This window comes from Anomaloglossus baeobatrachus, chromosome 2, assembly GCF_048569485.1.
Source record: "Anomaloglossus baeobatrachus isolate aAnoBae1 chromosome 2, aAnoBae1.hap1, whole genome shotgun sequence".
Taxonomy (NCBI): domain Eukaryota; kingdom Metazoa; phylum Chordata; class Amphibia; order Anura; family Aromobatidae; genus Anomaloglossus; species Anomaloglossus baeobatrachus.
This window is the reverse complement of record NC_134354.1, coordinates 139,153,631-139,178,624: the sequence shown is the minus strand read 5'-3', so window position 1 is coordinate 139,178,624 and position 24,994 is coordinate 139,153,631.

Here is a 24,994-nt window from a genome sequence, read left to right as displayed (position 1 = left end):
ACATCGCTAATGCGGAGTCGTTGGGGTCACGGAATTCGTGACGCACATCCGGCCGCATTAGCGATGCCGTTGCGTGTGACACCGATAAGCGATTTTGCATCGTTGCAAAAACGTGCAAAATCGCTAATCGGCGACATGGGGGTCCATTCTCAAATCTCGTTACTGCAGCAGTAACGAGGTTGTTCCTCGTTCCTGCGGCAGCACACATCGCTGCGTGTGACGCCGCAGGAACGAGGAAGCTCCCATTACCTGCCTCCCGGCCGCTATGAGGAAGGAAGGAGGTGGGCGGGATGTTACGTCCCGCTCAGCTCCGCCCCTCCGCTGCTATTGGGCGGCGGTTCAGTGACGTCGCTGTGACGCCGCACGGACCGCCCCCTTAGAAAGGAGGCGGTTCTCCCGTCACAGCGACGTCGCCGGACAGGTATGTATGTGTGACGGCTGTTGTGCGACATGGGCAGCGATTTGCCCGTGTTGCGCAACAGATGGGGGCGGGTACCCACACTAGCGATATCGGGACCGATATCGCAGTGTGTAAAGTAGCCTTTAGTGTATGTAAACTTTTGTCTTTGCAGAAAGTAATAAAAATGCCTTAAAACCAAGACTGGAGCCGATAAGCCAAAATTCCGACTCCTCAATTTCCCTGATTTCTGACTCCACGACTGTGACTCCCTCATACATGACTCATGTTTGTGATAAATTTACTGTAGTAAAGTGGTAACATCAGGCTTTTAATCAATATTATAATGCAATAATCAAGCTGTTTAGATAGAACATAAAATATATTTATTGGAATTCAAGTTTAGAACAAAAAAACTTTAATAAATTGTAAATATACAATACACTATGCAGTAAGTGGGAAATAAAACAGTTTTCAACAAAAATGTACGGAATAACATTTGTGCAGTCTGACTTTGTTCTGAGAAATAGTATTGTCTCCATCAGCTCACACGACCACAGCGACGTCGCTAGGCAGGTATGTCCGTGTGACGGGTTCTAATGATGTTGTGCGCCACAAGCAGCGATTTGCTCGTGACGCACAACCGACGGGGGCGGGTGCTTTCACCAGCGACATCGCTAGCGATGTCGCTGCGTGTAAAGCCCCCTTAAAGGAATTTCCTCATGCAAGTTCAGTTTTGATGACCGGTTGAACTCTTCTACTTCGTTGAGAGCAAGTAAAAAATTTTGCTGAAATATGATCAATCTGTTTGCTATGGGAGTGGAATCCTTTTCCCTGTGCCAATGCTTTGCCTGCCCCATGTTATCCAAATACTTTTCAAAATTAAACTCCTCATCTGATGAGACTGAAGATATGGCAGTAGTAGCACTGGCACTATCCAAGTCTTCTTAAGGGGGCTTTACACGCTACGATATCGTTAATGTTTTACCGTCGAGGTCACGTCGTTAGCATCATTAACGATATCGCAGCGTGTGACAATTATGTGCGATCAAAAATGATCGCAAAAGCGGCTAAAATCGTTTGCCGCGGAGAGGTCGTCCTAAAACCAAAAATCGTTTACCTCTCATTAGCGATGTTGTTCGTCGTTCCTGCGGCACCACACATCGCTGTGTGTGACACCGCAGGAGCGAGGAACATCTCCTTACCTGCCTCCACCGGCTATACGGAAGGAAGGAGGTGGGCGGGATGTTACGTCCCGCTCATCTCCGCCCCTCCGCTTCTATTGGACACCTGCTGTTTGACGTTGCCGTGACACGCGCACGACCCGCCCCCTTAGAAAGGAGGCGGATCACCGGCAGAGCGACGTCGCAGGACAGGCAAGCCGTGTGACGGGGGAGAGTGATTTTGTGCGCGACGGGCAGCGATATGCCCGTGTCGCACAAACGATGGGGGTGGGGTACGCACGCTAGCGATATCGGTACCGATATCGCTACTGTGTAAAGCCCCCTTTAGTCTTGGCAGTCCTGTAGCCTACTCATCCTAACCACTACCTCTGTCAGAGCTTCTTATCCCTTTAGTAAGCTGTTGATTATCCAACAATGTACGATGACGGGTCCACATACACAGGTGCCAAAAGATTTTTATTTTCTAATAGCAGTGTCTCTCTCCATTTCATTGAAGCAGCAATGCTATCTGTGATTAAACCTCCTCTTTGGGACAGGCAAAACAGCAAGTTCTTCCACTCCTTTATGAAAATGCCAGGAGTCAAATCCTCAGCTTGTAATTTTTTAGTCACTGTAAATAGGTGATGAAGCAATTCCTTCAATTCAGCCACCTGTGTCCTTTGACCTTCATTTAGTGTTACCTGAGGGTTGGCCATGTCTTCAAGAAAGGGTTTCAGCTGAAGTAATCGCTCAATCATTAAATAAGTGCTGCCCCACCGAGTAGCTTGATCGACAATTGCCCCTTTTCCAACATGTCTCTTCAAGATGAAATCAATTTTAGGGGTTCTAGCAGCAATAACCAATTTGCTCACTTTGCTAAATCAGAGTTAAAGCATGTCCCTCTTGCAGACTATTTCTCATTGCTAGCTGCAATGTGTGCACAACACAGCACATGCTAAATAGGAGAGAGATCTGAAGCATCTTCAACAAGATCATCTAATTCTAAAGGATCATTTTGCTGTTTATTGAAAGTTTAGACTTACTTTCAGAAGCACTTACCTTAATCCTATTTTCCTGTTCACTCTAGTGTTTCTAGCAGTTCTGAGATGATTGCAGGCATTCCTTGCAGTGGCGTAGCAACTGCTTTTGCCGGCCAGGGCAGGCGTCAAATTTGCCGCCCCCCTCCATTGGCCATTGATAATCCAGAATATACAGTATATAGCTTGGGTATCTTGGGTATTGGGTGACGGATGGAGGGGGGCAGCAGCTGATGGGGAGAGCGGTGGCGTATGAAGGGGGGCAGCGGCTGATGGGGAGAGCGGTGGTGGATGCAGGGGGGGCATCGGCTGATGGGGAGAGCGGTGGTGGATGCAGGGGGCAGCGGCTGATGGGGAGAGCAGTGGCGTATAGAGGGGGGAAGCAAATGGAGGAGGGCGGTGGCAGATCGGAGGCAGTACCGGCAGTGGATCGGGGGCGGTGACTACTGCTGCGGCGACGACTGAAAGGGGGCAGTGGCGGGGCAGCGGTGGATCGGGGGCTGATCAGGGGCAGCGGTGGATCAGGGGCACTTACCAAATGGCACTTGCAGGGATCACTCTCCTCAGCTTTCACGGATGAAGTGAAGCTGAGGGGAGTGGTCACCTACAGGCCACCGTCCCCAGATCCAAGGTAATTGGAGAGATTGGTCACATGGCTGATCTCTCCAATCAGAGCTGGGGGCGGGTGAAACAAAGTTCACCCAGCTCCAGCCAGTGATCAGGGCTATAGCTGCACTGATCATGGCTGGATTTCAATGTTTCAGCCATTTTCAATGGCTGAAATATCACAGTGGCTGTGATTGGCTGAGCGGTGTTCGTCAGCCAATCACAGCCTCCGTAGGTCCGGGGGAGAGACACCACCCCTCCTGAGGTCAGGCAGAGGTCCCCTCCTCCCCGAATCTAAGGTTTTTGCACACCGATCGCAGCCACCGAGACTCCGGGGCCGCAATTTCGCCATGACGTACTGGGTATGTCATGGGTCGTTAAGAGGTTAATCAACAATTATTATTTCTTCTATGTTTTTCTATTTTTTATTTTTTACCCCCAAAATGCCACCCCCCCTGACACGTGCCGCCTGGGGCGGACCGCCCCCTCCGCTTCCCCTTTGCTATGCCACTGATTCCTTGTATCTTTGTTTTTACCCTTATGTCTAGATGAGGAGCTTCACTACTTATGTCATATAGCTGAAGTGTAGCACAGATTCATCTCATCTATAAGCCTAGATTATTTGATCAGGAATAGAACAGACATTTATAGGACATTTCATAACTTTCCCAAATTCGTATGAGAAAAATATTCATCACATTCTGCACTGAACCCCTGTACCCAATTTATTATATATTTTAGGAGTCTGAGTCAGTCCATTTTATTCTGATTCCACCAAAATTGACACAGACTCCACAACTTCGACTCCGACTCCACAGCCCTGCAAAACATTCTCTCTCATTATTCTGGCATTTGGCAAATATAAATAATTTTGGTAATCCTAATTGACCTAAAACGGTAAAGATTTATTCTGATTTATTCTGTGGGTGCACATTCACACTGGCCATTAACAGACAAATAAAACCTCCGTTGGAATGTTCACCTTGTGGTCGATTCATCAAGGTGCGTATGCCAGAAATCTGGCATAATAAGCACCTTCATAAGTTACAATACTATTGCACAACTCGGCAGTTGCTGGTTTTTTACTTTATACACCAGTCCTAGCCAGCTGTGCCAACATGGCGTGTACTGTGCGTAGCCACACCTGCCCGTCATCAAAAGTTAAGTCACTATCGCCGCATAATGAATCAAGTCAGTCTACTCCAGTGAGTGCTTCATTAACACTGGGGTGCTGTATATCAGTCTTAAAGGAGTTGTTGACTACTAGGATAACCCCTTCTGATTCCACATGTTTCCCCCAGGTAAAATGAAAAAGCCAAAACTCACCTCCGCGGCGTGGTTCCAGCGATGCCGATGTTTACTTAATGTTGTGACGTTACTCCTCCTTTGGACCAAACGAGTTAATCAACAGGAAGTGAGTGCTGCCACTCACTTCCTGTTTATTACTCCTGTGTCCGAAGGCGGGGAGACAGAAGCCGGTGCTAATTGGATGCGGGGCTCATGTGACGTCACAACATCACATGAGTCCCAGCATTGCTGGAACGACGCCGGCCGTGGAGGCGAGTATTGGCTTTTTTAATTTTACCTGGGGGAAACAAGCAGAACCAAAAGGGGCTGTCCTAGTAGTGGACAACCCCTTTAATGAATCACCCCTTCTTGTCTTTTTAGCTGTCTACAGGCAGGTGTAAAACAGTCAGGCCATGGTCCTGCTCTGTGTCTGGCTATGCTGAAGCCTGCTGGTACATGATGCGGTGAGTTACTAGAGTAGGGACCATCCTGATTGGGTTACACCTTGTCATGGTGGGATGGCTTTTACACTTTTTTGATTAAAAAGAAAGTCAGCTAAGTACCCTATGTTATTATTTACTTATCTATTTATTGTTTTTTTTCTAGGTTATACGAAGCAATTCTTCTTTTCTGATTTTTTTTTTTCCCTCATGGTGTTTACCTTACAGGTAAATTATTTTGATAAATTGGACTTTTACAGTCACGGCAATTCTGAATATACAGTACTTATTTTTTACATTTCTTATCATTTTGGGAAAGATGGGTGATTTAAACTTTTCTATTTTTTTTGTTTCTAGGGGACTGGAATCTGATATCATTAATCACTTGCACTATATACTGCATCACTTCTATATTGCAGTATATAATAAGGCGGGAGTTCCACTTGTGATTGACTCGCATGAGTCTCGCATCGCATCACCTGGCACGGCCACACACTCTCCTAACAGGAAGGTCTCAACTGCATAGAAATACATGCAGCCGATCCGCTCCTGTCAGGAGAGTGTGTGGCCATCCTGAGTGATGCGATGCGAGACTCGTGCGAGTCATATGCAAGTGGAACTCCTGCCAAAAAGACACAATTTCCTTTACAGGAGCACCCCGTTTGTGGCGACAGGGGCCTTCAGCTTGTCTACAGCTACCATGGCCACCTATCGGCACTCCACGATGGTGTACTGGAGGGGCAATAGGCACCCAAACAGAAACCCTAGCAGGATTAAGCCACTTAAATGTTGTTGTAAGAGATTTAAATGGGCATTTAAGTGGTTAAACCTTTCCATACTCTATACACCTGAGCCCTCACCATGACAGATGACATTATGGTGCATGAAGGGGTTAAAACTAGTGGTGGTTGAGCATGTTCGCCACTGCTAGTTACTCGATTGAGCATCGAGGTTTTTGGCCCCAAATCGAGCACCGAACATAATGTATGTTAATGAAAAGCTTGAGCATTTTCAAACTTAGATGCTCGCGGCTCGATCTAGCAACAAGCTATGGCGAGCAACGCGCACGCATCACTAGTTAACGCATTCGGTTAAAAATAAGGATATGTGCCAGATATAAAGAGTCAATGGGGCGTTCCCAGTCTCCTACAGCATTATGCGGGCCTAGCATTACAAGCATCTCCACCAATAATGGACGTGTGCTTAGTGTGCAGGTGAATCCGCTGACAGTTCAGCTCTCATCACTGCTGGACCTGGCCTAGAAAGCTAGTTCTTCATGACTCTAAGGGGATGTGTGCACGTTGCCGAATTTCCTGCATTTACGCTGCGTATTGCACCGCCGCGTAAATGTATACGACCTGCGTCCCCTGCACAATCTATGATGATTGTGCATGAAACGTCCGCACGTTGCGTTTGAGATCGCAGCAATTTGGATGCCAAAATTTTGTTCCAAATCGCTGCGTTCTAAAAAGCAACATGTCAATTATTCCGTGCATTCTGGATGCATCTCCCACTCTGTCTATGGGAGAGGCAGCATCCAGAGCGCATAAAATTGGCTTTTTTCTGCAGAAACACTGCATCCATTACGCAGTGTTTCTGCAGCGATTTGAAGCGCACTTGGGCTGTCAAATCGCTGCAGAAATTTCTGCAGGGACACGACGCAACGTGCGCACATAGCCTAAAGAAGACCAGGACTGCTTCCTTGACTTTTTACAGGTAGGAATTTCTATCCAATTAGAATACGTGCAAGCTCAGCCAAGCCAAGCATGTATGTGTACAAGGGGGTCAGAATCAACAGCTGATGGCCAAATGATAATTTAGGAAATAAAAGCATCTTAAAGAAGCACTCCACTGTTTTGGGTTTCTTTCATCGCTGGATCGGTGCTTTAAATCTAAGCTGTCATCCCCTGGTCGTATACTCACCCTCTGGCGTTTTCAGACTTTTTGGTGCTATCTTGTGACTGTAACTTCTGACTGTCAGAATTTACATCACAAGCTCCCAAAGCATCTCTATGAGAGCCAGAACGAGGCTCTCATAGAGTTCAATTGTGCTGTGATCTCAGTTGCACTATATGAATTCACACTGGAGCTGCTGGCAGGTCACAAACGGAGTTTAAGACAGGGGGCAGGGGGCTTACATTTAAAGCACTACTCCACCGCTGAAATACAAAAACATGCTATAGTGGGGCTTTAAGTAATCTCTTTTAGCATGTAGCACTGCAGACCATGGCATCCGTTGCCCACTGGCTCTCATGTTTACGAAATGTATAACACACAGTGAATGATTTTGACTACAGACCTCTATGGATTAGTGCAGCAAATTGTGCTATTCTATGCAGCCTTAAAAAAACTCTATACTTGTCCAAGGGAGGCCAAATTTGCAGTCTTTGACAAGGTATTGGGGACATGTTTACCTTACATTATAAGTCATCCTGGCTCTGCTTGAAGGCAGCTTTAATTCCAGATTTTCCCAGAGATTACCTGATCTCTGGTGGGCTTTGCAGGGTGATACCTTGAGAGCCCCAGTTTAACCCCTTAGATGCCTAAGTCGGGAGCAACTGTTATCTAGGTCAGCTCATAGACCCCACAATCTTGTTGTGCCAATGCAATCTCATGGCATAGACCTGTTAATGGCACCTACTGCTGCCATCTTAGTTTTCTTACTGGACCCTGTCATGAAAATCCATTCCAATCTGCAGGCACCATGTTATAGATCAAGGAGACCAGAGCAGGTTCATATATAGTTTTGTGAGAAAAGATATATATAAGACGTATAACCATTTTTTAATTATATAAACCTCTGCTCTTTCTAGGATTTTCAGTCTCCAATTCATTCATTTTGTTTGCTAGACTTGCATTTGCCAGCAGACATTTAATACTAATAACACATTTATTACTTCTATTCTTCTTTCCTTGCATGTCCCAGCCCCGCTAAATCTTCATTGACCCATACTGTCACCCTCTGTCCACTCTATCTATTTGCTCCACTACCCTCCTTCCCCAGAGATCCTAGTTTAAAACCTCCTCCATCCGTCTGACCATTTTCACCCCTAGCACAGCTGCCCCCTCCCCATTGAGGTGCAGCCCGTCCCTATCGTAGAGCCTGAAGCTGACAGAGCAGAGAAGTCAGCCCAGTTCTCCAGGAACCCAAACCCTTCCTTCCTGCACCAAATTCTAAGCCACTTTTTTATCTCCCTAAGCACCCATTATCTCGCGAGTGACGCTCGTAGCACCGTTAGTATGTCTGAAAACACCACCTTGGAGGTCGTGGACTTCAGCTTCTCTCCTAGTTCCCTGTAATCATTTTAAGGACCTTCCACCTCCCTCTAACTTTGTCATTAGTACCAATGTGTACCATGACCGCTGGGTTTTCCCCAACCCTATCCAGAACTCTGTCTATCCGATCTGCAATATGGTGAACCCGTGCACCTGACATACAACACATTGGCATTTACTGTCTCGGTGGCAGATGACCCTGTCTCTCCGTCTAATTATAGAGTCCTCTACCACAAACATCTGTCTGGCCTTTGCTGCACTCCTATTTCCCTCCTTCCTACAGCAGTCGTTTTCTTGGTTGCTAGGAGCAACGTCCTGCTGTAGTGCTCCTAGTCCTGGGTCGCATTCCTAATAACAGCCATACAGACATATTTGCTGGGCTGTGCGAGATCAGGATCCCTGATAATTTTCCCTCTACCTCTTCTTCTAACTGTTACCCAGCTATCTACCTCTGGGTCCTGAACTTTCCCACCTCCACAACACTGGCCCCAGCCAGAGCCGGTCAGTGAGCTCTAAACTCCTCCAGGTTTGCAATGCACTGCTGGTAGCATTGTCCATGCACACATACTAAATGAGACGCAGAAAAACAATGGAAAACATCAAACTGTGTTCTTGTGAGAAACTATGATATTGTGTTTAACTATGCATTTGTTTGGAGTCTCTGCATTTAAAGTGCAGCACCCGCTTCGCTCAATAGCCCACGCTTTGAGTCACTAGAACTTGTAGTTCTCCAACCAGCAAATAACGTGTGACTGCTACTATACCTTATACTGCACTGTAAACGCTATTAAAAAAATACAGGTTTTTTCTTCTTTTATGTTCTCGTATCAAGAAAAATGTATTTCAATACATTATACAAACCTCATAATGGTACTTTTGAAAAAAAATACAAACTCTCATATGGTTATGTCGACTGAAAAGTATACCGTAATGGCTCAGGGAACACAAAAGCTAAAAATTGCGGTGTCCTCAAGGCCCCAAATAACTTTTTACTAGATATTCTTCTTCAGTTTTAGACTGAAGTGTGAAAGTAGCGTAGCTCCTATCCCGTTTGGTCGCAGTTAGGAGTAACCTACAGGATCGTATCCTGCGCTTCTTATAGACATCTACGATTTCAGTCCTAAAAGCTGGGTGCATTTTTTGCATCTCAGGTTCCCAAACACTTTCAGTGATTTTGAGGTTTGGGCTTTGGGGTGGCCAGTCCACTGTTCAGAAGATATCAGTGACTTCTTTATTTTGTGAGTAGATCTTAAGGGGGCTTTACACGGTAGCGATATCGCTAGCAATTTCTAGCGATATCGAGCGTGTAAGTACCCGCCCCAGTTGTGCATGCGATTGTTTGTGATCACTGCCGTAGCGAACATTATCGCTACGGCAGCGTCACACGTACTTACCTGGTCGTCGTCGTCGCTGTGACTGCCGAACAATCCCTCCTTCAAGGGGGAGGGACGTTCAGCATCACAGCGACGTCACCGCAACGTCACTAAGCGGCCAGCCAATCAAAGCGGAGGGGCGGAGATGAGCGGGACGTAACATCCCGCCCACCTCCTTCCTTCCACATTGTGGCCGGTGGCAGGTAAGGAGACGGTCCTCGCTCCTGCGGTGTCACACATAGCAATGTGTGCTGCCGCATGAGCGATGAACAACATGGATAAACAACCCTTACCGATTTTTGAGTTTGGGACGACCTCTCCATGGTGAACGATTTTCACCATTTTTGAGGTTGCTTAAGGTCTCTGGTCAGTGTCACACGCTGCGATATCGTTAATGACGCCGGATGTGCGTCACTAACAACGTGACCCTGACGATAAAATATTAACGATATTGTAGAGTGTAAAGCCCCCTTTAAACTTCGCAGCAGTGTTTTTTGGTCACGGGTTTACAGCATGGACACAAAGATCTCGAAGACTGTTGGGTCAACCTGCATAGAAAACATATCACTTTATTTTTTGTAAAGTATTATTTTTTTTTTTTTAAACTGAATGGTTATTTTCATCCATAGAAGTTATTGTGGCGCCCCTGACCTGGTCAGGCACCACAGAGTATTGCACCCATGCGGGGACAATGCCTCCAGGTAATCTCCAAAGGCCAGGATGAGGTGCACACACAAACACATAGTGACCAGGTCTCCCACACCACAAGAAGGGACCCTTGGGTAACCAGTAGGGGTTAACTTTCAATTCCCAGCAAGGGGTGTGTTCAGAGGCTGGTTGCTAGGAAGCAGGGCAGAGAGGAAGTGAGAGGAGTCTGGAGCTGGAGGTTGAAGTGTGTGGAAGGGAGCAGAGGGTCTCTCGTGTCAGACGGGTCCTGAGGAGTGCAGTAGCTGAAAGCGGGGGAGAAAGGGTACCGTGGGTCGGCCTGAAAGACATCCAGAGAGAGGGGTGGCTGAGTACGGAGATCCTGGTATCCGAGCACGCAAGGGGAAACAGATCCCCAGTACAGGCAGCAAATCATCCAGAGCTGCTTAACCTACAGGTGGGGGGTACTTTATGCCCTCACCACTACTACACAGAGCTCGAGCCAAGCAGCAATCACCAGGCCCATAAGGGGACAGGGCCAGAAGCCATCCCACCAAGGCCACGCTGCCGGCAGACGGGCCAGAGAGAGGGGAGCAGGGTAGTAACAGCTTCCCTGGAGGAGTCCTACCACGCTTCAAGCAAGGGATCCTCCCAAACAAAAAGAGTGCAAGGAGGGCGAGCGGACAGCTACCCTCAGAACGGCCTCCTGGAATTCCTGGTTCCACTTGGTTATCACAGTGTCGCCCGGGCATCTCACCGTGACCTCTAAACAGTGAGTAAACACGTTAAAAGACTTCTTGGACTGTGTTTGAGTCATTCTGCGACCTGTGGTCCCACCCACATACACAGGGACCTGGGGCTTGCCTTACTCTCAGGAGGCTATTACAACCTACTGCACCCACCATCAGCCCCAGGCATCCCTTAACCTGCAGTGGCGGTCTGCACTGACCGCAATTCTGAGAGTGGCGTCACGACGTATCCCAAAACGAAGGTTCCCTACCTGTGACCAGACCGTCCCATCCCGTGGAGTCCCTAAGGGTAATACACTGCTGCACCGCACCTGTAGGGCTCCACAGATCTGGCGTCACGAACAGGATTTGGACTAGACCTGTTCAGACAGGTGACCGTGCGCCTCAGAGGTCCGACCGCAAAAATTGAACCGCCGCCATATTGCCATCTTCAAAAGCGCGCGCTGCAGCCCGCGCGAGGGAAAAGAGCACCGCCCACGAAGAGGTGTGGCCGCCCCAGAATCCCCACAATTCAGAGAGCGTACTGACCCAGGAAGTGGAAAGGGAGCGCGCAGATTTTTTGAAGAAAAATGGACGCTGCAGGAGGTAATGCCCCTGGTCAGGGCGACGCAGCCCAAGCGATGCCAGCCCCCGTCGCGCTGGACGCAGCAGCGCCCGGTGCCGGTGCCGCGGTCGCAGCCGCGCCGGCCGAAGTCTCCCCCATAATGCCAGTTTCCTTACTGTATGTCCCAGGAGCGCAATGGCTGCCCCAATACGCCGGTAAAATAGACACGCTGACCGGGTTTAAGAAGAAGATCAACACCCTGCTAGACATGCACGCGATGACTGGTAAGCAGAGGGCCGCTGTGGTGCTGGGACAATTGACTGAAGCAGCAGAATTGGAAGCTGAGTCCTGGACCAATGAAGACCGGGGCTCTGTTGAGACCATCTTTGCCAAACTAGCAGCTGCTTTTGAACACCGCACAGAGGGAGAGCTGAGGACGGACTTCTATAACTGCCGTCAGAAGCCCCAAGATAGTATAAGAGACTATGCCCTCAGGCTGCAGGCTGCACTACGGGCTCTCAAGCTGGTGGACCCTGTCAGTGATCAGGAAGGAAACCGGATGATGAAGGAACAATTCTTGCGGGGCCTGCGCTCTCCTGAGGATGGGAAGCAGATGAAGCTGTGGTCCCTGGAACACCCGGACGTGGACTTTGCCATTCTGAAAGACAGGGCAGTGAAGGCACTCCAACCTCCTGTGGACACAGACCCCGTCGCACCAGCATGGCCTGCCAGTTCCACGGCTGCAGGAGCGGAATCCTCCTCGCAGGCCCTGATAACTGCAAAAGGACTCAACACGCCAGCAGAGACCATAAATACACTATCCTCCCAGGTGCAACAGCTCACTAAGGACGTCGCACAAATCCTGAAAGCAATGCAGTTGCCCTCAGACACCAAAGTCCCTCATCGGATCCTGCTAGCTGACAGCCCAGAGGACGTCCCGTGGATGCGGAGGAGAAGAGGTCCTGCGACCCGAGGCAGGAGCAGTGATCGCTATGACTCATCTGGACAACCCATCTGTCGTCGTTGCCAGGAGGCAGGTCACTATGCAAGGGCTTGCCCTTTAAACGAGCCAAACCTGGGGCCGAGGGCCAGTCCTCAGGATTAAGAAGATCAGGCCCAGGCCGCTGCCGTGATCAGTACGTGGGTGGACGTCCTGTCCTGTCCATCGTCCTGGATGGGATCCCTACCCCGGCATTATTGGACACCGGCTCTCAGGTAACCACGATCCCGTATGTCCTGTATCGTAGGTTTTGGTCGGACGACGATCTCCGACCACCGGACCCCTCCCTCACCATCTATGCTGCCAACGGACAACCTATAGACCAGATTGGGGTCAAGGAGGTAACCATAAAGGTGGGAAGGCAGGAAATGAAGGGACAAGGACTGATTGTTGTGGACACTGATATTAGAGAAAGGAACCCGCAAATGATTTTAGGCACTAATGTCATAGAAAATTGCCTAGGGGAAGTGTTGTTGTTGCTTCACCAGATTGTTGAAGGTGCTGAGGGCAGGTCGCAAAGAGCCTTGCAAAAAGAGATCCGAATCATTCTGAGGAAGCAACAGGTAAAACAGACTGGCGGTGAGATTGGTAGTGTACGGGTGATGGATGCTAACCCCATTGTGATACCCCCACGGAGTGAAATGATGATGTGGTGTAGAGCAGCGGTAGGTCTCAGAGGACAAGATTACCAGGCTGTACTAGAGCCCACTCATTCAGACCACTGGCCCACGATTATGACAGCCAGGGGGGTAGTTGATGTACACAAGGGACGAGTGCCTGTACGAGTGTTGAACTGTGGGGAGGAGGAAGCCAGACTACCAAGGTACGCTACCATAGCCAAACTGTTTACATGCTCAGATGACGCCATAACACCTGTAGGTCCCCTGACACAAGCTGACTCAACAGAGGACGAGACCTCCCAAAAGCAGTTAGAGGACTGGTGCCAGAAACTACACGTGGGGACTGACTCTACACCCGTCTACCGGAAACATGGGGTTTACAGGGTCGTGCGGGAATACGAGCAGGTCTTTAGTAAGAACCCACTAGACTTTGGTAGGATCAAAGGGGTGCAACATCACATACCCACAGGCAGTCATCCTCCCATTAAGGAAAGACATAGGCCTATTCCACCAGCCCATTACCAGCGCACAAAGGACATGCTGAAGGACATGAAGGAGGCAGGAGTCATAAGGGACAGTTGCAGCCCCTGGGCAGCTCCCCTAGTCCTGGTGAGGAAGAAGGATGGCACGATGAGGATGTGTGTGGATTACAGACGGATAAATCAGATAACACACAAGGATGCCTACCCTTTGCCAAGGATAGAGGAATCCCTCGCTGCCTTGAAAACCTCTAACTACTTTTCTACCCTAGATCTTACTAGTGGCTACTGGCAAGTATCTGTAGCAGAGGAAGATCGGGAGAAGACGGCCTTCACCACCCCAATGGGCCTCTGTGAGTTCAACAGCATGCCATTTGGACTCTGCAATGCCCCCGGGACCTTCCAGAGGCTTATGGAATGCTGCCTAGGGCACCTCAACTTTGAGACCGTCCTGCTCTACCTGGATGATGTCATCGTGTACTCCAAGACCTACGAGGACCACCTGAAACACCTGGCTGAAGTCTTTGAAGCGCTATCCCGATATGGAATGAAGCTGAAACCATCCAAGTGCCATTTACTGAAGCCAAAGGTCCAGTACCTAGGTCACGTGGTCAGTGCAGAAGGAGTAGCACCGGACCCAGAGAAGGTCACAGTCATCCAGGAATGGCCCACACCTACTACCGTTCGGGAGGTACGTCAGTTCCTTGGCTTGGTAGGCTACTACAGAAGGTTCATCAAGGGCTACACGAAAATGGCAGCGCCTTTGCAAGAGCTCCTGGTAGGCCACCCAAAGAAGAAAGGAAAGACCTCCGGCCCGCCATTTCACTGGGGAGAAGCAGAAGAACACTCCTTCAGACAAATGAAAGGGGCCTTGACGGGTGAAGAGATCCTAGCCTACCCTGACTACAGTCTACCATTTGTACTGTATACAGATGCCAGTAATGTGGGACTGGGAGCAGTGCTTTCACAGGTGCAGGAAGGCAAAGAGCGTGTGATTGCTTACGCCAGCAGGAAGCTCAGGCCTACTGAAAGAAACCCAGAAAATTATAGCTCATTTAAGCTAGAGTTCCTGGCCATGGTATGGGCTATCACAGAGCGGTTCAAGCACTACCTGGCAGCCACCAAATTCACTGTCTTCACGGACAACAACCCCCTGACCCACTTGGACACTGCTAAATTGGGTGCCATGGAGCAGCGTTGGGTAGCCCGACTGGCGAATTATGACTTTACTGTCAAGTATCGAGCTGGCCGCAAGAACGGCAACGCAGATGCTCTGTCCAGGATGCCTCACCTAGCAGACGAGGGTGAAGATGTAGATGATCTTGAAGAGATTGAGCTGCCAGCGTTCCATCGCCATGGAGCAAAACAGTGTCGGCAGTTGCGTGCCAACCGCCAAGAGGTGACCCTGAACCCACTACCTCACTACAACTGGAAGGAGACCCAGGAAAATGATCCAGCGGTAGGCTTGGTAAAGAAACTGATCAACCAGCCTGGCGCCAGCCTTGACAAAGGAGCCCCACCTGAGGCACAGTACCTATGGAAGGAGAGGGGTCGATTATTCATCTATCAAGACAAACTTTACAGGAGCATCATTGACCCGAGGACGCATGAGAAGGTGTGGCAAGTGATTGTACCACAGAAGGATACGAGGATGGTGCTAGAAGCCTATCACAATGGTGCAGGCCACTTTGGTTGGAAGAAACTGGAGGCCCTACTTAAAGTAAGATTCTACTGGGTGGGCATGAGATCTGCCCTAGAGAAGTGGTGTCGAAACTGCGGGCCCTGCAATCTTAGAAGAAAAGACCATCCCAGCCAGAGAGCACCACTCCAGCCAATCCAAACTAAACGGCCCCTGGAGATCGTGGCCCTGGACTATGTAAAGTTGGCACCCAGCAGACAAGGCTACAACTACGCTCTCACTATGGTTGACCACTACTCCAGATTCCTGGTGGTAGTACCAGTCAAGGACTTGACCGGTCAGACTGCAGCCAAAGCGTTCCAGACACATTTCTGTCGACCACATGGCTATCCAGACCAAGTGCTCACTGACCAAGGACCAGCCTTTGAAGCTGAAGTGTTTAAGGAGTTTTGTAACCTTTACGGCTGCAAGAAGATCCGTACCACACCTTACCATCCTCAGACCAATGGCATTGTGAGAAAATGAACCACATCATTCTCGACCTTCTGAAGACTCTCCCACTAGAAGAACGAAGTCAGTGGCCAGAAAAACTGCCCGATCTAGTGGACATGTATAACAACATCCCTGTGAGTTCCACGAACTGCACACCGGCATACCTGATGAGGGCCAGACCAGGGAGATTGCCAGTAGATCTGGAAATGGGAGTTGAGACCCCTGAAGACCATCAACAAGGTGCTGATTGGGATTCCAACCGCCAAGCCCAATACAAGAAAGTACAAGAGTGTGTGGAGCGAAGCCTGACTCAGCAACGTGAGAAACAAGAAAAGGCCTACAATCGAAAAGCACCTGCTGTTCCTTTGATGCCAGGAGATATAGTTCTCAAGAGAAAGAGAAGACGTCATAAACTTGACAATCACTGGGAAGAAGAACCCTATACTGTGTTACCATCGACGCTTAGCAGTGAAAAGACATGCCTTATCAGCAAAGATGGAGGAAAAACAACAGCTGTCGTTTCTAGAGATCGCCTAAAGAAATGTCCTGAACAACTAAGAACCCCTGAAGAAATTCCCAACCCTTTGCCAGTTCAAGAACCAAAAGAAAAGATGATCCATACTGTACTTGGAGATTTCCCAGCAAGTTGGCCTCAATACAATGGAGCAGTAGTTATTCCAGTCATTACATTCCCTCAATCTAGAGAAGTAAGAGAACCAGAAGAACCTGTTCAGAACCTGGAAGAGCCAAATGTAGCTGAAGCAGAAGACCACGCACTGGTATCAATACCTAGTACACCCATTATTCATATTGAGGCACATACATCGGGTGGGAGGACACAACCTCAGACAGATGACAGTATAGTACTGCGTAGATCAACCCGCAGCAACTTTGGTCAGCTCCCATTACGCTATAGAGAAAGTACAGTTTAGTTCAAAGTGACGGTATGAAATGTAATGTTTAACCTGTTTACAGTTAAGTAACGTTTAAGTGAAATGTGCCCACAAGGACTATTGTGAGACCTCTTTAAAATGTTTTCTTTACACTAGTTCACGTGCATTTTAAAAAAAAATGGACCACCGGTTATGAACTGGCTTTAACCACAAACTTTTGCATTGTAAAAAGTTACCTCCTTGGTATCAACCACAGAGTCTGCCTGTTGAGGGGCATGGCTCTGCACCAACAAGGGGGCACGCCTGTTTATGGGGCCTGCCCTCCAACACTCGGAAGCGGGTACGCCTGTTTATGGGGCCTACCTTACACCACTCTCCTCAGGAGAGGAAGATTGGAGGAAAGGTCTGGGGAATGTGATGGCCCAGCCCTGGTCATCAAAAGGACCGGCGACCTACCTCCTGGAGGTTTTTGGGTGGGGTTCGGACATGTGGGTGGTTGGTGGTGGAATGGTACCTGGTATGTTTAAATGTAAATAATTGCCCCTGCGTGGGAAAAGTTTGTATTTACCGTTTTCTCTTGTCTTTGCAGCCCGAGGACGTGCTGATGATAACTAAGGGGGAATGTGGCGCCCCTGACCTGGTCAGGCACCACAGAGTATTGCACCCATGCGGGGACAATGCCTCCAGGTAATCTCCAAAGGCCAGGATGAGGTGCACACACAAACACATAGTGACCAGGTCTCCCACACCACAAGAAGGGACCCTTGGGTAACCAGTAGGGGTTAACTTTCAATTCCCAGCAAGGGGTGTGTTCAGAGGCTGGTTGCTAGGAAGCAGGGCAGAGAGGAAGTGAGAGGAGTCTGGAGCTGGAGGTTGAAGTGTGTGGAAGGGAGCAGAGGGTCTCTCGTGTCAGACGGGTCCTGAGGAGTGCAGTAGCTGAAAGCGGGGGAGAAAGGGTACCGTGGGTCGGCCTGAAAGACATCCAGAGAGAGGGGTGGCTGAGTACGGAGATCCTGGTATCCGAGCACGCAAGGGGAAACAGATCCCCAGTACAGGCAGCAAATCATCCAGAGCTGCTTAACCTACAGGTGGGGGGTACTTTATGCCCTCACCACTACTACACAGAGCTCGAGCCAAGCAGCAATCACCAGGCCCATAAGGGGACAGGGCCAGAAGCCATCCCACCAAGGCCACGCTGCCGGCAGACGGGCCAGAGAGAGGGGAGCAGGGTAGTAACAGCTTCCCTGGAGGAGTCCTACCACGCTTCAAGCAAGGGATCCTCCCAAACAAAAAGAGTGCAAGGAGGGCGAGCGGACAGCTACCCTCAGAACGGCCTCCTGGAATTCCTGGTTCCACCTGGTTATCACAGTGTCGCCCGGGCATCTCACCGTGACCTCTAAACAGTGAGTAAACACGTTAAAAGACTTCTTGGACTGTGTTTGAGTCATTCTGCGACCTGTGGTCCCACCCACATACACAGGGACCTGGGGCTTGCCTTACTCTCAGGAGGCTATTACAACCTACTGCACCCACCATCAGCCCCAGGCATCCCTTAACCTGCAGTGGCGGTCCGCACTGACCGCAATTCTGAGAGTGGCGTCACGACGTATCCCAAAACGAAGGTTCCCTACCTGTGACCAGACCGTCCCATCCCGTGGAGTCCCTAAGGGTAATACACTGCTGCACCGCACCTGTAGGGCTCCACATTATCACCTATCCTTAGGATAGGAGATAACTTGCTTGTAGGGGTCCAACCATGATTTGTAACTTGATTTGTAGGGGTCCAACCACGAGGACCCCTACCGATCCCAAGAATGGGGCTCTAAAATGCTCCATCTGAATAAAGCACTGAATACATTTACTCTCTGTGTCTCTGTGTGACTGCTAGTGAAAGCCGAACACTGTACTCCGCTATCTCCGGCAGTTCTTTAGAGAATTAATGGAGTGTACATGCTCGGCACAGCTCCATTCAGACGGGGCATTTAAGAGCTCCATTCTTTGGATTTGTGAGGGTACAATCAACAGGTTCTCACCTATCCCGCAGAAAATTTATAACTTTTACAAATGTGAATTATCCTTTAATGATTTTTTAAATCACAAACAGGTCCCTCATGTTACAATGATTTTCAGATGCTATGTTTTGACTTTGATATTTCCAGACATGTGAAACCCAACCAAAAGCATTATATAACACTGCGAGAAGGTTTGCCAGTCTAAAGACTGAAGCTCAGTGGCTCTAAGTGACAAAACTTAATGTCCTGAAGTTTGGCGATATGCAATTGTACAGATAATCATCTTCCACATACCAGCCCACTTCAGAAATATTAGTCGGAATCTGAGTATTAAGGTGGATATCATGTCCCTATGATAAGGTTGTTGAATTCATATCAAAATCCATTGTCATGGGGGCACTGGGACACATTTTCTGCCAGTTTCAGTAGTTCTCCTTAGCAAGCACAGTGTGTTCAGCCAGAGATTGCCACTTTAATACTGTCTAAGACTCGGTAGTATTATCCTTTGAAAGCATTGTGAATCTTGGCAGTGACTTTAACTGACTTTTTCCTGCTGTCTATAGCAGGGAGGACACAATACACATTTTCCAGACCACAACCCACACCCTGCTATTTACAATAGCGATTACAGACAGCTGCTATTATTTTAGTGTTATAAGTTGCAGGATAAAATAGTACTTCTGGTTTATCCTCTGCGGTTTACAGTGTCCAGCTTCCAGACATGCTTCTTGTATAACGTATAGCTTCTATAATCTGAGACAGCGGATCGCTGCATAATAAGGGTACGTGCGTGCAACATATTTTTTATAGAAGATATATATGGTGTGAACACTGTCATTAAATGAGTAGTTTTATGAGGTGCTAGTGAGGGGACCTAGGTCCAGACGATAGAGCAATACTACAAAACACTGCACTCTCATTTGGCATGAGGTAGACGTAAAAGTAAATCAACAGATTCGTTTTTTTGCGTGCAAAAATAAGTGTATTTATTTATAACAAAATAAGTGGGAGGGACTAAAGGACGTTTCGGCCCAACCTGGGCCTTCTTCATACCAAGTCACACTGGAAGAGGATAGAGAAAGAAAGTAATCACTATTTACATATAAAATAGGAAAACATATTTACAAATCATATACATATATACATAATTACATGAATCAATGACGTTGCGCTCACAGGTAAGGGTCCCAATTTAGTCGTCAACATTTCTGACTATACTTTGGCACCTAATGAATTATCTTTACTAAACAAAGGCCTCACCTTTTGCCCCACTCCCAAGTGGGACTCATTTATCCTTGAAAGTGACCTACAGCGGTTCTATAGGACAGTTAGGCTCAAAACTCATTTTGGTTCCAACATGCTCCATAACACTGACCAAATACCATCCCTTAAAGAAACCAATATCAAAACATAAACAACACTTATTTTTGCACGCAAAAAAACGAATCTGTTGATTTACTTTTACGTCTACCTCATGCCAAATGAGAGTGCAGTGTTTTGTAGTATTGCTCCAACATATTTTTTAAGCACTTAAAAAATGCTAGAAACAATTAACATACACTGACAAGCAAATGGGTAACAATGTTTTAAACTTTTGACTTTCAGGCTCCATATATCACCATCCACTTCAGCTTCGAACGTGAGACTACCTTTATTTTATAAACAATTTTATCATCTTGGCTTGCTCATACATAAATTTGACTGGCAACTATTTAGCATGTGATTTGTTATGCAGATTCTTGACATGCTCCTAAAAATCAAAATTTTAATTTTTTTTATTTTGTTAGTACTTCATAATTCCACCATTGACTTTGAACACTGCCTGAATCTCTCTGGGCATGATCTCAATCAGATTCAAACATGTCTCCACCAAAATCTGTTCTCCGGTCTCTTCTACACGTTCCCATTGTTGGTGCATACTGCTCTACTCACTTGGGTAGACCAGTATGGTATAAATCCTTTTCTTCAACTTTGCCCACAAGTTTTCGATTGGTTTGAGGTCTGGGGACTGTGAGGGCCAATCCAGCACCTCTACTTCATTGTCATTGAACCATTTCTTCACCAATGTTGAAGTATGCTTCAGGTTGTTGATCTGCTGGAACACTTAGTTGTCCTTTTATTCATAGTACTCCAGTGTATGAAGTAACTTATCTTGTAAGATACTCACATATAGCTCAGCATTGAGACCACCAATGATCCTGATTAAGTATCCAATGCCTTTGGCTGTGAAACAACATCATATCATCAAGCTTCCTCCACTACACTTGATAGTTCCTTCAATTTCTCAATCTGTTACCTCCTTTTTCCCTTGTTTCTCCCAGACCCTTTTGCATCCATCAGAGTCTAATTTATTGACTTTTGTCTCATCACTCCAAATCACCAGTTTCTAATCTTCTACTGTACACTTTTCGTTCTTTTTTTGCAAACTTAAGCCGATGTTTCTTATGACCATATTGAAGGCGAGGCTTCTTCACTTTTTCTCAGGCCACTATTCCAGATTTGTATAATGTGCATCACATGGTGCTTGCATGGACATCTGTGATCTCACTATTATGAAGCATATGAGCCACCTCCACTGCTGTGTTTGTCACACCAGTGGTGATAGATCTTGTGATGAACCAACTTGTTGATGCCGATATTTGCCTGGATGTCCACCCTCTTGGCTTTTGAATGGATGGACAAACTTCATTTCATATTCCAAACTGTCATGGCATTCACATGATGCTGTCTGGCAATTTTCTTGGTCGAGAGACCACTATCGATGAGCTGGATGATGCCGATTCTCTTTTCTTGGGAAATCTTCTTCAAGGCTGCTCCTCGATTTAAACTAGTAACCTTTCAATTGAGAATCAACCTAATAACACTGAGCGATTAGGGAATGTGAGAACAGGTTGTAATTTGTAGCATAAAGGAGCAAAAAGATTTATTCACCACCAGGAGCAAAACAGTAATGATGCAGTAACATGACAAGAACCTGCATAACTCTTCATATGCTAAATAGTTGCAAGTCAAACTTATCTATGAAACATCCAAGATGATTGTCTATAAAATAATGGTAGTGTCTCGATCGAAGCTGTGTGACAGATAATATCCATCTATATATTTTTTTTCTATACATTGCGAGCCGGCGATGTCCCTGTACAGGCGCGAGATTTATTTCACTATGCCCGCAGCTGTCTGATTTACATTGGCAGTTACAAAAATAGGGGAGACCCCACATTATTTTTTTAAAAAATTTATTAGGTAAATCAAGGCTAAAAACACCCTTTAGTGCAACATGAAAGTCACTAGATGGTGCATGTGTATAAACTCTCCTCTAATTTAAGCTCTCCCTCCTACATCAACTTTCCCTGAACTACTTCTAGAGGACAGTGTGCTGAGCATCGTGCCCCCTGGGTCTAATATAAGACCCGATGACAATGCGGCCAGCCAGTCACAGTAATGCCATTAGCCAACATGGGTACAGCATTACCATGTATGGCAGGTAATCCCTGCATATTGATTGGCTATCTAAGGGGTACTTTTCACACTACGAATCGCAGGTGCGATGTCGGTGGGGTCAAATCGAAAGTGGCGCACATCCGGCGTCGTTGTCGATATCGTAGTGTGCAAAACCTTTATGATACGATTAACGAGCGCAAAAGCGTCGTAATCGTGTCATCAGTGTAGTGTCCGACATTTTCATAATCCCGCTGCAGCGACGGTACGATGTTGTTCCTCGTTCCCCTGTGGCAGCACACATCGCTGTTTATGAAGCCGGAGGAGCGAGGAACATCAGCTTACCTGCGTCACCGCGGCTCACGCTGGCTATGTGGAAGGAAGGAGATGGGCGGGATGTTTACGTCCCGCTCATGTCCTCCCCTCCGCTTCTATAGGCCGGCTGCCGTGTGACGTCGCTGTGACGCCGCACGACCCGCCCCCTTAAGCAGGAGGCGGGTCGCCGGCAAGAGCGACGTCGCAGGGTAGGTAAGTGCATGTGAAGCTGCCCTAGTGATAATGTTCGCTACGGCAGCTATCACAAGATATTGCTGCTGCGACGGGGGCGGGGACTATCGCGCTCGGCATCGCAAGCATTGGCTTGCGATGTCGTAGTGTGCAAAGTACCCCTAACGGTCACAAAACATGCGGGGTGGGGACTCGAGCATGGAGCACTCACAATACTCGATCGAGTAATGAGCGTACCCAAGCACCCCATTGCTTAATCGAGTATCAAGCCGTGCCAAGCATGCTCACTTATCACTACTCATGACCACTTACGATATTGGGATTTAAAAGGAAGTCCTAGCCACTTGTGTTCATAGCTCCTGGGATATAATTTGTCAGCAGATACCTTCAAAATCAACAGGATTTGCTCAATTAAAAAAAAAAAAAATGTGTGTATAGGTATTTTTTTTTCACTTTTGCATTTTTGTAGATCATATATAAAAACACAATAAGCAATGTATTATAGGGAAGATTTTATTTCTGTACATGATGACACAAAGTGTTTTCCTAAGGTAGATGTATTAAAAATACATGTATCACTATGATTTCTATTAATGCTTCAAACCTTCATTGTATAGGAAATAGTGATGGGCGAACGTGCTCGGCACTGCTCGTTACGCGATCAATCATAAGCGTGCTCGGGTACTCGCAGAGCTCGAACAAGTATCATGAGAGCTTGAATATTTCGTCCGTGAAACAACGACCATAATGCACATGCTCGCTTCACTGCATGATGTGTGCAGGCACCCCAGGGAGAGACAGTCGCAGTCTCTGAACTCTGAATGGCTCTCCCAGGGAAAAAAAACAACATTCTTGGACTTTGTGTGATTAAAAAAAACACCTCACCCGCTCTCCTGCAAGAAATGCTCTGTTTATGGCTGGCTGTATGTGGGCAGAAACCCGAACAGGCAAATCATTGACTTTACATAATGCTTGTTACTCACGTCAAGCTCGTCTGAGCGTCTGACCGTCTGACCAGCTCAAATCGAGTAACGAGCATTTGAACATTTTAGTGCTTGCCCATCACTAATAGGAAACCAAATGTATTATGTGTCAACGTATAATATATGTTATTCTTTATTTTAATACTTGTTAGGATATTTCATATTTGAATGATAGGATATAGTAAATTGATCACTGATGTACCCAGGGCGGCCTTGAGACAGCCGTATCTGTGGTTTCACAATTGCGGGTTCTTCTGATATTGATGTACTTCATATGTTACTAGTCCAATCAAACAATAAACTGAAAAAGCTTATACATGCAAAGAAATTTAAAGTTAATTTAAATTAATTTTATATATATATATAATATGTATACACACACATAGGTGCATCTCAATAAATTAGAATATCATCAAAAAGTTAATTTAATTCAGTAATTCAATACAAAACGGGAAACGCATATATTATATAGAGTCATTACACACAGAGGGATCTATTTCTAGTGTTTGGATTTCTGTTAATGTTGATGATTATGGCTTACAGGGAATGAAAACCCAAAAGTCGTTATCTCAGAAAAGTAGAATATTTTAGAAGACCATCTGAAAAAATGATTTTATACTCAGAAATGTTTGCGCCTACTGAAAAGTCTGTACACTAAATGCACTCAATACTTGGTTGGGGCTACTTTTGCATGAATTACTGCATCAATGCGGCGTGGCATGGAGGCGATCAGCCTGTGGCACTGCTGAGGTGTTATGGAAGTCCAGGTTGCTTTGATAGCAGCCTTCAGCTCGGCTGCATTGTTGGGTTTGGTGTCTCTCATCTTCCTCTTGACAATACCCCATAGATTCTCTATGGGGTTTAGGTCAGGTCAGTTTGCTGGCCAATCAAGCACAGTGATACAGTGGTTATTAAACCAGCTATTGGTACTTTTGGCAGTGTGGACAGGTGCCAAGTCCTGCTGGAAAATGAAATTTCAATCTCTAAAAAGCTTGTCAGCAAAGGAAAGCATGAAGTGCTCTAAAATTTCCTGGTAGACGGCTGTGCTGACTTTGATCTTGATAAAACACAGTGGACCTACACCAGCAGATGAAATGGCTCCCCAAACCATCACTGATTGTGGAAACTTCACACTAGACCTCAAGCAGCTTGGATTGTGGCCTCCACTCTTCCTCCAGACTATGGGACCTTGATTTCCAAATGAAATGCAAAATTTACTTTCATCTGAAAACAACACCTTGGATCACTGAACAACAGTCCAGTTCTTTTCCTCCTTGGCCCAGGAAAGATGCTTCTGATAATGTCTATTGGTCATAATAAGTGTCTTGACTTAATGAATGCAACAGTTGTAGCCCATGTCCTGGATACGTCTGTGTGTGGAAGCACTGACTCCAGCAGCAGTCCGATCCTTGTG